The following is a 14,733-nucleotide window of genomic DNA, read 5'->3' on the forward strand; positions in this document are numbered from 1 at the left end:
TGTGATAGTTTTGCCTTTTCTGCACAATCAATTGAGGAGACACTGACTTAGACCAGTACCAACCATATGTTTGTAATGTGCATTTTTTATGTCAATAATGGAAAGTTTCTGCTGTTTTCTCATGAAATAAGTGATATTCTCGTCTGCCACACTGGTAATAGCATTGCATCGTCCACTCCACGTAGATTTTTTTAAAGGAGATAGTGGTGGGGGAGAAGTAAGTTTGGTGGCAGTCGCGTTCTGGCTGCCATGTGATTGGTCTCCTGGCTGTCCTCTGGTGCTGATGGGTGCAAGTACTGCTGATTGTAGGGAAATGTCTCTTTCGCAGTCCGTGGTGGCACAAACTATACTCTTAGCAGCTCACTACTTACTTGTGATTATGATTTGTGATTATGTCTCATGTATGTTGAATTTGGAAGCCCAGATAAGGATAACTTGGTCCCCTTTTTCCATGCAGTCTTCGATATAAATTGGTACCTCCCCACAGTGGTATTGTCACTTTGCGTGAATCCAGTTCAGATTTCTAGAAAATTTTGCTCTTTGTTAACTACTTCTGTATTGTGTTCAATAACTAGAGTAAATAAAAATCTTTTATGTTCACACTCAGCTTAAATTACAAGAACCTATAAACTGTCCTCCAACTTTTCCATGGTTAGACGACCTACTAATGATAAATATTAGCCGCGCGGGATTAGCCGAGAGGTCTGAGGCGCTGCAGTCATGGACTGTGCGGCTGGTCCCGGCGGAGGTTCGAGTCCTCCCTCGGGCATGGGTGTGTGTGTTTGTCCTTAGGATAATTTAGGTTAAGTAGTGTGTAAGCTTATGGACTGATGACCTTAGCAGTTAAGTCCCATAAGATTTCACACACATTTCAATAATTATGTTCAGCAAGTACTCAAATAGATTAAGGAGTGCTGGTACTGGAGTTATGTGTACAGGTGAGAGTTGCTGACTGGGGAACCTCGTTTATTGTATTTTCGTTGTGTGCAAACAGAGCAACGAACAACACTGTGATAGAGACTCGAAATTTTGGAAGTTTCACAATGAGTACACTAAAATTACCGCAAAGAATAAATGGAGTTTTATTAGACATAACGGGTGTTCTCAAGGACGGATCGTCTGCCATATCTGGCTCTGTCGAGGCTGTAAATAGGTTGAAAAAAGCTGGACTGGCCATTAAGTTACTAACAAATGAAACTCAGGTGACTAGATCGTCGTTATGTTTGACGTTATCAAAACTGGGTTACTGCGTTACTGAACATGACGTTATTGCGCCATGCCCTGCTCTGGTTGACCTTTTACGAAAAGAAAAACTACGGCCACATCTTCTTGTACATCCAGACTTATTATTAGAATTTGACGGCCTCAACAAGGAACACGCTAACTGAGTTGTTGTCGGCGATGCTACGGAAAATTTTTCGTACGAGAATCTTAATAAAGCGTTCCGAATTTTGAACGATATGGATAAGCCGCGGCTTTTTTCCATGGGCAGAGGTAAATACTATAGAGAGAAGGGAGACTTGGTTTTAGATGTTGGTGTATTCACCACAGCATTAGAATATGCTACAGGTGTCTCTGCCGAAGTTGTTAGGAAACCACTTGCCTCTTTTTTTCACTCAGCGCTATCTGCAATAGGAGTAAAACCTGAAGAAGCTGTTATGGTTGGTGATGACATTGAATCAGATGTCGGGGGAGCACAAGCTTGTGGAATAGCAGGTATACTTGTAAGAACTGGTAAGTTTCGTCCATGTGATGAAAAGCACCCAAGGGTAAAACCGGATCTTATTGTTGATGATCTTGCGGAAGCGGTCAGTATTATTGTTCAGTCAAGGAATTTGCTTCAAAATACAAGCGCATACAGTTAATTTGCATTTTTGTCTTGTGACAGCATGTATGATATTAAGAAACTGTAATACTATTGATTTGCACAGCTATATGGTGAATGAAACTTAACTTTTGAACTTAAGTTTTGTTGTACCAGACCCTCAGATTATTCCATGTTCCAAATCATTTTTGAGAATAAACTTTGATCAGATATCAAATGATTGTAAATTATATAAATGTAAAGTTCAAAAATGTATTTGTAAACTAATTCCCACTAGATCATTAAGATGTCACAGTTTATGTATAGATCCAAGGTTCTGAACAAATGTTCATAACTCTGTTACGTGTGAGGTTTATGTTGAAAGTTTCAGTATGAGCTCTGGCTAATGAGGTATATAAGTAATAAGTTATTGAGCAGTAATTTAGTAAATATTTTAAAATTGCAGAGACAATTATATACTTTAATAAAAATCAGGGACCAAACATTGTCAGATAGTGAAGTTGCTGTAAAATTGGTTACTTAAATAATATGGTCTGAAACTCATCTAAATGCTATATTCAAAATTATAGTTATCTTACAGCACCCAATAGCTTCTGTTCATTAGCTGAATTTTTTCAAGTAGAGGGTAAATAGTAAGGTGAAACACACATTAAGATAGGTTTGTTTATGTAATAGTTAAATTTTGGATTATGTACTCTTATTGTTAAGTACTTGGTTGTTATCATTCTGTTTGAATGTAATCTGGAATTTTACTGATAATTAAATCTCAATAGTGTATTTGAGGAGCAAATAAATCTGTAACTTTTTACAGATAGCAGGTCAAAAAAAAGCCTGTGCGGCTGGTCCCAGCGGAGGCTCGAGTCCTCCCTCGGGCATGGGTGTGTGTGTTTGTCCTTAGGATGATTTAGGTTAAGTAGTGTGTAAGCTTAGGGACTGATGACCTTAGCAGTTAAGTCCCATAAAATTTCACACACATTTGAACATTTTTGATAAATATAACCTGTTTCAGTCCTGAGCTTTTTCTCACAGTGACGCGGTTATAGTTGTGCGTAGTGACCGAGCTCAACGATTATTCTCTTACTATTCAGTGAAGAAAATGAACATTGCACTCACTCGTCGTGTTTGATTGTAAGTCTGTTTATTGACTAGGGAGAGCTGTGTGGAATTCCCCTAGAATATAAGTTCGCTGCGTTTTATTTCATGTTTACAGTATGTCCGCAAAGTCACCGCAGCGGTGAGCTCCGCTTGTATCACCATGAGGGGCGCTTATGGTTGACACCACATTCATGTCACTGTATAACCTAGGGTCCGCGATTCACTGCTAGTGGGTGCAGTTATGTTGGGAAATGGGATTCAACGTTATTGCAGTTAAGACAATGAAATTAATTAATTATATTAACTGCAGTTAAATACACTGTACTCACCAATATCGCAGTAGGTGCTGGAAATATTTTCCTTTTTCTTTAAGGCATAGTTCAACACGTTTGCATTTATTTGCGACATCCTTTACCAATGTTTCACGTGTAATAGAATGCAGATAATCAGTTATCGCTGTCTTCAGTCCATCTATTGTCTTTAGGTTATTTTGATACACTAATGTTTTATCTGTACCCGAAAGGAAATAGTGGGGTGGAGACAGACCCGGTGAGCGCGAGGGCCAGAGACCTTTTGTAATTAATCTGTCTCCAAAGATTTAATGTAAAAGTCGTAGGGGCTTGTGTGCCGTAAGAGTGGCACCGGTGTCTTGTTAGAAAAATGAATGCTTGATCTTATTTTCATTCAGCAGGGCAATAAATAGATAAATTATATGGAAGCAATTGACACCGGAAGTATCGAAAAAGATCGGCCCTATAATTGCCGCTCACGTTACGGCAACCCACGCTCTGATTTTCTGTACGTGCAATGTCATTTCTGATGATTAAATTCGTGAATTTTGGGAATTAATGTAGCCAGATAGGTGAAACCAAGCTCATTAGTTAAACAGGTTCGATCCGAAACACCAACTCCATGTTGGTTAACAAATTGCTGAAACCTTTCACAATACGCTATGCAATTCGAATGGTCAAATACAATGTAGCTGTTGTACAACAGTATTTTTATACGGATGCATCCCCACTCCTTTGGTTATGGCCTTATGTGCTGTCGTACGAGAGACTGTAGTCTCTTGCGATAATCTTCTCATCGATTTTGTTCGTAGTGCACCATAAACTGATCCTGTTGCCTGCAATTTGCGAATTAAATCACGCACAATGTCACCTCAAATCAAGAAAACGCAATCTAAATTGCCGCCTCACATGCTCTGTAAAGTTTCCTCCTGCGAGGAAAACCTCTTCCACTAAAAACGCTCTCTCTACAATAATACTAACAGCTGCAACGCACAAGCAACAATACTACCGTCACCCTACCAGTGCAGGTCCACGGAACACGAGCAGGCGAGACTTGAATGTGCTGCCAACATTAAGCGCTCCGCAAGGTGAGACACGCGAACCTGGCGGCTGAACGGAAGCACGGTATTTGGCTAACGACCTTGCAGTATTCGGTCGTAATAACCAACAACATTTTATAGCAACGTCGTAGCACAACTCAGGTCCAGAGGGTCGCTGCCCACACACAAACAGCTAAGATTTTCACGTGCTCCACGTTTGTTGCGGCTCCGACTGCGGCTTGCTGCTGTACCACAATTTCAGGCATGTACCTGAAAAAAAAAAAGAGTAGCGTAACCTTATTTGTTCAAAGTGATAATTAAATCTTCGTGACTCCTTCACGTAAAAGTTCGTCTTTTTTGTCATCTTTACGGAGTTATTGAGTATAGTTGCAACAATCAAATATGCCAGAATATTTGAAAAAATATGTCAACTGTAGTTTGGATCACAGGAATTAAAGAAAAAGAGTGATTTGAAGAGAAACTATCTTAACGAGCCAGAAATAAAAGAAATATTTTTGAGAATAATCTTCTAAATATAGAAGTATTTTCCTGTAGAAAAAATAACAAATCGAGACAGTATATACAGAAAAGAACGAAAGAATGAGGAGGAGATTACAGAATAATGCCAATGCAGAAAACAATGAAAAGAAGAGGGCTTAAAGTTAAAACATGCAACTGTTTGCTAAATATGGAGATTTTAAAAAATTAAAAAATTGCTTCTGATCGAATACGATCGTCTAGAGAGTAGATTCAGCAGAATCCTAGATTTCTCAAGGAAGGTCTATGCACGGAGCTTACAATCATTTCTACAGTCAGATGCCGCCGCAAGATCGATCAAAAAGCATTGAAAGTTCTGGTTGTATATAAAGTCAACATCTGGTCCAAACGTTTCGTCTAATCTGTCGTGTGTAAGGTTGGTATTGAACACAGAAGACGAGGGATGGAACTCAAAAGTGTTAAATCCCGCATTTAAAAATACTCTGATGAGCAGAAACATTATGATCACCATTCACCGCGAGGCTGACTGCTGCTGGTGGGCTGGCTCTGAGCACTATGGGACTTAACTTCTGAGGTAATCTGTCCCCTAGAACTTCAAAACCACTTTAACCTAACTAAGCTAAGGACATCACACACATCCATGCCCGAGGCAGGATTCGAACCTGCGACCGTGTCGGTCGCGCTGTTCCAGACTGTAGCGTCTAGAACCGCTCGGCCACTCCGGCCGGCCCGCTGGTGGGGATTGGGGGTCGTGACGCGATAAGGAAAATGCGCACGGTGTTTCGTAATTCATGTTACACACTTCTAGAGGTTGTAGAGGGCAATTAGTAGATCAAGTTTTACACAGGAACGCATGTCCGGAAACATCATCCAACGAAGTTACAGAGTGTCAAAGTTGTAGGCACCGGCACTTGTAAACGTATGCAGGGGCATTCCGTGATGATGTTACAAACTTTCAAGGATGATGGAGAAGGATAAATGCATCAATTTTAGGCATAGGACCCTCTACCAGAAACTGATGAGTCGAAAGTTATAAGCGAAACCGTTTTGATACCTCTGACAGTGGAATACATGTACTGGTACTATTGTTGCTAAGACTATGGGGTAGGTAACTTTCAGATGTGGTAGTATGGACAAAAACAGAAAAAATATCTAGTAAATATGGGCTCTGAAATGCAGTTAAGCCTTTCACGTGCTCCACGTTGGTTGCGGCTCCGACTGCGGCGTGCTGCGGTGCCACAACTTCAGCCTTAAGAGCATTTGTTTAACAGAGGAGGTGTGTTTCACAGTAGCGAAAATGAACAAGTGCTCATAGCTCTTCAGGCATGCATTTTAGAGCCGATGTGTACTAGACATGTTTTCTTATTTTGGTTCGTACTATCACCTTTGGAGGTTGCCTACCCTACAGTCTTAGCAGCAACCGTACCGGTACACGTATTCCATTGTCAGAGGTATCATAAGGATTTTCGCTTATAACTTTCGCCTCATTCCTAGCCCAAATTTCTCGAAATTCTCTCGTGCAACGATTAATCTGGCGAGACTGAGAAGTAGCGCTGGGCACTCCAGTCTAGAAAAAGGATAGAAGAAGATCGAGAGCACAGAATTAAAGACCCATAACGCTAATGCCGGCCTCTTGCAGGTTGGTACGAGACATTACGGCCGCCCAGCAAGAAAAGAAGCTTCTCTCAAGTAATCAACGTGGATTTAAATAAAGCATTCTGTGAGGTACAGCTCTCTTCATTCATATACTTTATACACTGAGGTGACAAAAGTCATAGGATAGCGATATGCACATATAAAGATGGCGGTAGTGTCGCGTAGACACTGTACAAAAGGACAGAGAATTGGCGTAGCTGTTGTTTGTACTCACGTGATTCATGCGAAAACGTTTCCGATGTGAGTATGGCCGCATGACGGGAATTAATAGACTTTGAACGCGGAATTTGAGCTAGACGCATGGGACATTCCATTATAAGTCCCATAGTGCTTAGAACCATTCCATTACGGAAATCGTTAGGGAATTCAATATTCCGAAATCTACAGTGGCAAGAGTGTGTCGAGAATACCAAATTTCAGGCATTACCTCTCACCACGGACGACGCAATGGCCGACGGCCTTCACTTAACGACCGAGAGCAGCGGCATTTGCGTCGGTTGTTGTCGGTGCTAAGAGACAAGCTCGAAAATCGTGGTCTGGTCAAACGAGAAAATGGTTCAAATGGCTCTAAGCACTATGGAACTTAACATCTGAGGTCATCAGTCCCCTAGACTTAGAACTAATTAAACCTAACTAACCTAAGGACATCACACACATCCATACCCGAGGCAGGATTCGAATCTGCGACCGTAGCAGCCGCGTGGTTCAGGATTGAAGCGCCTACAACGGCTCGGCCACCGCGGCCGGGTGGTCAGTTGAGACCCGATTTCAGTTGGTAAGAGCTGATGGTAGGGTTAGAGTGTGGCTCAAACCCACGAAGCCATGGAAGCAGTTGTCAATAAGACACTGTGCAAGCTGGTGGTGACTTCATAAAGGCTTAGTCGGTGTTTCCATGTAATGAACTGGTAGTCTGGTCCAACTGAACCGATCACTGATTGGAAATGGTTATGTTCGGCTACTTGGAGAACATTTTCAGTCACTAATGGACTTCATGACAATGCACCATGTACCAGGACCACAATAATGGACGAGTTGTTTGAAGAAGATTCTGAACAATTCGAGCGAATGATTTGGCCACCCAGACCGCCCAACATGAATCCCGTCGAGAATGTAAGGGACATAATCTGGAGGTCATTTCGCGTAAAAAATCCTGCACTGGGAACACTTCCGCAATTATGGACGGCTGTAGAGGCAGCATGGCTCAGTATTTCTACAACGGTCTTCCACTACTTGTTGAGTCCACTGCGCGGCTGGTCCCGGCGGAGGTTCGAGTCCTCCCTCGGGCATGGGTGTGTGTGTCTGTCCTTAGGATAATTTAGGTTAAGTAGTGTGTAAGCTTAGGGACTGATAACCTTAGCAGTTAAGTCCCATAGGATTTCACACACATTTGAACATTTTTGTTGTTGAGTCCATGCCACGTCGAGTTTGTGCACTACGCCGGGCAAAAGGATGTCCGACACGATATTAGCAGGTATCCCACGGATTTTGTCACCTCAGTGTATTACAAACAGTAGAAGCAGATGAACACTTAGATTTCGTTTTCCTAGATTTCGACTCTGTACCACTTTGCTGTCTAATAACCGAGATATGATCATAACACGTTTCTTCATAGCTACGTGACTCACTCGAAAAAAATTGGTTTAACGGAACACAGTAAATTATACCGAAAAGCAGATGTTCAACACAAACGAAAGCAATATCGGGTTCCCACAAGAAAGAGCAGCAAACATAATGGGTCTACTAATGTTCTTAACACAGATAAACGCCTGTAGTGTTACGGCCAGGAGCAATAGGAGACTGTTATTTGCTGCTGTTATGCATTAACGACTTAGTGGGCAGTATTTGTTGGAATGTCAGACATTTCACGGATGGACTTAGTTATCTATGATGAGATTCTATCTGCTAAAATTTGTTGTGATGTCCGGATAGATGTCGACAAAATATATGTCCTGGAGCAAAGGCTGGCAATTAGCTCTTAATGTTGTACACTATTCGAACAGTAAAAACGTGATAGCTTTTGACTATGGGACTAATAAGTCAACTCTAGAGACAGACATGGTATACAAAGATCTGAGGACAACAGCCTGCAGAAAATTTGGAAATCTGCGGTAAGTACTATGGGACCAAACTGCTGAAGTCACCGGTCCCTAAGATTACACACTACTTAATCTAACTTAAAATAAGGACAACACACCCACCCATGCCCGAGGGAGGACCCGAACCTCCGACGGGAGGAGCCGCGCAAACTGTGACAAGACGCCATAGACCGCGCAGCTACACCGCGCGGCGAACCTGCAGAGATACGAGGTGAAACGATCACGTAACTCAGTTGTAGGTAAAGCAAGTTTTATACTACGATTCATTCACAGGATAATGGAAATTTGCAACCATTCTACAAGTGAGAATGTGTAAAAAACATTTATATGGCGCAGATCTGTACCTGAACAATAGAAGGGTGGTAGGAATGGGCACAGTCTTATTTAGGTGTGAAAGGGTGTAAAAGAAGTGTTGACAACTTTTACTTCCAACGCACTTGAAGACACATGCCGCACATTTTGCAAGGATCTTGTTGTAAATCTGCAGCGACTATCTTTTAGCGCAGAAACTATGAATTCTTCAGCACCGTATGTGTCTCTCATGGCCAAATGGTGCAGATAAATCAAGTAGTTAGGCGCGCACACAGGCCTACGAGCAGTCATTCTTCCCATGCCCCGTCCGTGAACGGATCAGGAACATGCGTTAATATCTACCACAATAAACTGCCACTCACGTTCTTCACAGTTTTGCGGAAAATATAGGTGATGCATAAGTAGACACCTGGCTGGTTACCCGTGCGTGTTAAAGCGCCAGTCAAGAAAGCTCCTTATCACGACTTTATTGTGAATACCACGCATCCCAGCACTATAGGGGCGGCCACCTGGCGGCAACACAACTGAACGTCTCTTTTTGGCCATGGTTCACCGCGCTGAGGCATAGTAGACGTCATGTGATCTCCCACATACCCATGAGACAGGGACACGGAGATTACCTTGCCCACCTTTACCGACTGAAAATTATCGCTTCTGAAGACTGTGATCAGGACATAACGGCGGTGGCGGATCTGAACCACGTCGTACTGACGAGTACCAAGTACTCGGCTGCACAGGCGGCCTTGTACAAAAAATTTTGTTGCGAGTGGCTACACCTCCCCTACAAGTGTAACTATTTTATTATACCGGTTCGATATATGTAGCTATTATTTGCTCGCGAACAATTTAAAAGACGTCGGTATACATCTTTGACCTGAAAGTTGTGTGCATCTTACCCTCCCATGGCATCAGCTTCGTTAGAAAATTGGGACGTCTGTTTGTGTTTTCACTTTGCACTAAGAACTTATCCTTGTTAACGACGCCGTTGTCCAGCTTCCAATTTTAATTAGCTGTGGATCTCATTATCCTCTGGAAATGGCCTGGTTCGAACATAGGACATAATGTTGTGTTTTTAATTAATGTAACGAACATATCTTTGTACTTCAGAATTTTTCGTAGTTCTGTTGTGAACATCACAGCGATGTTAATTTGGCACTGTTGTATCTACTGCTGACTGGTGCTCGTCCTTCAGTGTTTTTATTTTACGTTAAGAATTTACGTTTGTACATCGAACTCTTTTTTATTGTTCTACTGGGGAAATTTCAATTATGTTAATATTGAACTTTATAACTACTTTTGGCTATATGGTCTTTGCTGCCCAAAGCCAAAAATAAATGAAAAATAAGTAATAGAAAGTCTGCCGCTTCCGGAAGGGGGAGATGCGCCGGCCCCGGATCGAATCTGCTCGGCGGATTAACGAGGAGGGTCAGTGAGTCGCCCAGCCTGGATGAGGCTTTTAGGTTGTTTCCTACATCCCACTAGATAAATACCGGTCTCGTACCTGGTACCCAAGTCCCCACTCATTCGCAAGCATTTAGTAAACTTTTGCTCTCTTACACACAAGGGGTGGAGGGGGGGGGGGGGGGGGGGGGGGGTGGAGTAACAGGTAGCGACATGATGGGCATCTGGCCACCCCTTAAACTAGCTATGCCAAATTCGTTAACAACCATGCCGATCCTGCGACCCTGAACCGATATGGGGCAAAGGCACAAGGTAAAGAAGAAGAAAAAGATGCGTATGTAGAAAGAGGATACATTACGAAGAGTGATACGATACAGCTCTCCACGCTAGTCTACCCTATATGAGCCTATTCGTCTTTGCGTAACTACTACAACCTACATCCATTTTAATGTGCTTACTATATCAGTTGATAGGACACATCCTGAGGCGTCAAGTAATTGTGAGTTCGGTAATGGAAAAATGAGGCGAAAAATTGTATAGGAAGACCAACGCTTGAGTACAGAAAGTAGGTTCAGATGAAAGTAGGTTGTAGTAGTTATGCAGAGATGAAGAGACTTGCGCAGGGTAGACTAGCACGGAGAGCTGCATCAAACCAGTCATCGGACTGAACACAACAGCAATAATTCTTCATTTGTTCTGTGATATATTCACGTAATCTTCAACATTCTTCTTTAGTCAAACATTTCAAAGTATTCTAGGAGAAAAGGCAACTTTCCAGACAAATACATTCAGAAAAGGCTTCTAAACATTTCTCTTTTTAGAAATAATTTCCTTCCTGTTGTCAGTCTAAATTTTATATTCTATCCAATTTAGCCATCATCAGTTATTTTGCCATCCAAATAGCAAAATGGAGCTGCTGATTGCCCCATTTCATAATTTACTTCCCTCTCAATCACTAGATTTAGTTCGATTACATTCCGCTGGACTTCTTTTTACTTTTGTTGACGTTCATTTCGCAACCCTTTTGCAGTCTCCATTCAACTGCTCTTCCAAGTCTTTTGCCACCTCTGAGAGAATCAAATTACCACGGCAAACTTCGAAGTTTTAATTTTCTCTCTGTGAACATATATTCCCTTCCAAAATTCCTTCTTGGTTTCCTTCACAGGTTGTTCAGTGTACATACTGAATATCTTTTGTGGTAAGTTACAACTACGTCTCACTCTCTCCAAAACTACTGCATTCCTTTCACGTCCTTCGATTCTTATAACTGTAATTTGGCTTCTGTATAAATTGTAGATAACCATTCGTTCCCTGTATTTTATCCCTGCTACCTTCAGAATTTCAAGAAGTATGTAGTGGACTGTTAAGGCAGCCAGTCCACAGTGAAGTAGCCGAAAGGGCACGCGTCAACTCACGCCGTCTGGCGTTAAGTCTGGAACAGGATTCGTAATGAATGTGATAAAGAAAAGAACGTAGCTACTAGAACACTTAACTTTTATATTGTCCTTTGGTATACAGCATTCTTGATGATACAAGTGAGACTCTTTAGATTCATGAAGTAACTAATGGCGCCTTGCTAGGTCGTAGCCATGGACTTAGCTGAAGGCTATTCTAACTGTCTCTCGGCAAATGAGAGAAAGGCTTCGTCAGTGTAGTCGCTAGCAAAGTCGTCGTACAACTGGGGCGAGTGCTCGTACGTCTCTCTAGACCTGCCATGTGGTGGCGCTCGGTCTGCGATCACACAGTGGCGACACGCGGGTCCGACATGTACTAATGGACCGCGGCCGATTTAAAGCTACCACCTAGCAAGTGTGGTGTCTAGCCGTGACACCACAAAGTAAATTCCAATCAATAGCGTCAATTCCTTTCTCTACTTTTACATATGCTATATATGTAGGTCTGTCTTTATTTAGTCTATCTTGTAATATAAGTTGCAGGGTCAGTATTGTCTAGCGCGTTCCAGCATCTCACACGAACCCAAACTGATCTTCCCCGAGATTAGCTTCCGCTAGTTTTCCCATTCTTGTGTAAAATGATTCGTGCTAGTATTTTGCAACCATGAATTATGAAACTAGTGCTTCGCTAATATTCACACATATCAGCGCCTGCATCTATCCGAATTGTGATTAATAAAATGGTTCAAATGGCTCTAAGCACTATGCGCTTAACATCTGAGGTCATCAGTCCTCTAGACTTAGAACTACTTAAACCTAACTAACCTAAGGACATCACACACATCCATGCCCGAGGCTGGATTCGAACCTGCGAGCGTAGCAGCAACGCGGTTCCGGACTGAAGCCCCTAGAACCGCTCGGTCACAGCGGCCGACTGTGATTATTACAATTCTCAATAATTCCGAGTAAATATCTTCTACTATATGGGCCTTGATTTAAATAGGTCTTTCAGTCTTATGTCAAATTCTTCTCACAGTATCATACCTTCTATCTCATCTTCATCTACTTCATGTTCGCTTTCTATTATATGCCCTTATATACCCTTTCTACACATACCCTCCTCCTTCAGCCTTTCCTTCTTTATTTAGTACTGGGTTGCCATCTGAGCTTTTTACGTTCAAAGAGGTGGTTCCTTTTCTCCAAAGGTCTCTTTAGCGGAACAGGACAAGAAAATCGCTAATCTGATGCAAATTATCCTACGCTGTGCACAGTACATTGACTTTTCTTTTCTCCAAACGTCTCTTTAATGCAATAAGACGATCAAATCGCAAAAACTGATACAAATTATCCTCCGTTATGCACTCTATATTGACTTCTGAAGTTTATATACTGTCTGCTCAAAAGTCACCTATTAGTGGACATTCATAAGGGATATTTCCACCCTTCGGCTTTATGACGGCCCCAGCTCTGCTGAAGACACTTTCAACGACGTGTCTAAATATGGAGGAATGACAGCACATTCACCCTCAAGAGCCGAAACAAGAGAAAGTAGTGATGGTGATCGCTGGGTCTAGAGCGAATTCGACGTTCAAACTCATCTAAAAGGTGTTCCATTGCGTTCAGATCGACACTACGTTCAGTCTGATACAAACAATCATCGTCGCCGGCCGGTGTGGCCGAGCGGTTCTAGGCACGACCGCTACGGTCGCAGGTTCGAATCCTGCCTCCGGCATGGATGTGTGTGATGTTCTTAGGCTAGTTAGGTTAAAGTAGTTCTAAGTTCTAGGGGACTGATGACCTCAGCAGTTAAGTCCCAAAGTGCTCAGAGCCATTTGAACCAATAATCGTCTCCGAAGTATTCCTCTACTGTACGCTGTACACAATGCTGTAAAATGGTTCACATCTTTTCGCATTTAGTGTGTTTGTCGCGGTGGTCTCGCGGTTCTAGGCGCGCAGTCCGGAACCGTCCGACTGCTACGGTCGCAGGTTCGAATCCTGCCTCGGGCATGGATGTGTGTGATGTCCTTAGGTTAGTTAGGTTTAAGTAGTTCTAAGTTCTAGGGGACTAATGACCACAGCAGTTGAGTCCCATAGTGCTCAGAGCCATTTGAACCATTTTTTGTTTGTCAAATCAAATAAGGGGAACACACCCTAACCACGAAAAACACCCCCATAACGGAACACCAACTGCTCCGTACTTCACAGCTGACAATACACATGACGGCAGGTAAAGTTATCCAGGCATTCGCCAAACCCAAACACTTCCATCGGATTGCCACAGGGTATAGCTTCGGTCAACAGTCCATATTACTAGTTCCCACTCATCCACTGTCGACCGGGTGAGGTGGCACAGTGGTCAGCACACTGAACTCGCATTCGGGAGGATGACGGGTCAAACACGCGTCCGACCATCCAGATTTAGGTTTACCGTGATTTCCCTAAATCGCTCCAGGCAAATGCTGTGATGGTTTCTTTGACAGGGCGCGGCCTATTTTCCTTCCCCGTCCTTGACACCATCCGAGCTTAAGCTCCGTCTCTAACGACCTCGATGTCGACGGGAAGTTAAACCCAAATTTGTTACTTCAGTCACCCACTGCCCAGTGGCGTCTCTCTTTACATAATCTCAGCACTGACTACAGAACAGTGTGAAATTAGAATTATATATTAATACCGTCAGCTGCTGACGGGCGTTGATATAGATCAACGGGGATAGGTGAAAATGTGTGCCCCGACAGGGACTCGAACCCGGGATCTCCTGCTTACATGGCAGACGCTCTATCCATCTGAGCCTTTTTTTTTTAATCTCATTTTTGTTCACTTTAGTTCGTTGTATCTGCTCGGGGCGGACGTCGTAAGACAGCCGTTTAAGTTCGTTGTTGATCGATTAACTCAGTTTTTTATTACAGAGGGCAGCTAACCCTCTGACCGAACACGCTGAGCTACCGTGCCGGCAATTTTTTGTTCGCTTTTCTTCGTTGCATCTGCTCGGCGCGGACATCGTAAGACATCCGTTTAAGTTCGCTCTTCATCGGTTAACTCAGTTTTTTTATTACAGAGGGCAGCTATCCTTCTGACCAAACACGCAGAGCTACCGTGCCGGCGAGCCATCGAGGGCACAGAGGATAG

At 42.8% G+C, this 14,733-nt stretch overlaps 1 pseudogene; it reads left to right on the top strand.

Annotated features, from left to right (window-relative positions):
* Positions 1 to 1,043: 1,043 nt before the first annotated feature.
* Positions 1,044 to 1,865, top strand: LOC126249352 (phospholysine phosphohistidine inorganic pyrophosphate phosphatase-like; annotated as a pseudogene).
* Positions 1,866 to 14,733: the final 12,868 nt, after the last annotated feature.

This window comes from Schistocerca nitens, chromosome 3 (genome assembly GCF_023898315.1).
Source record: "Schistocerca nitens isolate TAMUIC-IGC-003100 chromosome 3, iqSchNite1.1, whole genome shotgun sequence".
NCBI lineage: Eukaryota > Metazoa > Arthropoda > Insecta > Orthoptera > Acrididae > Schistocerca > Schistocerca nitens.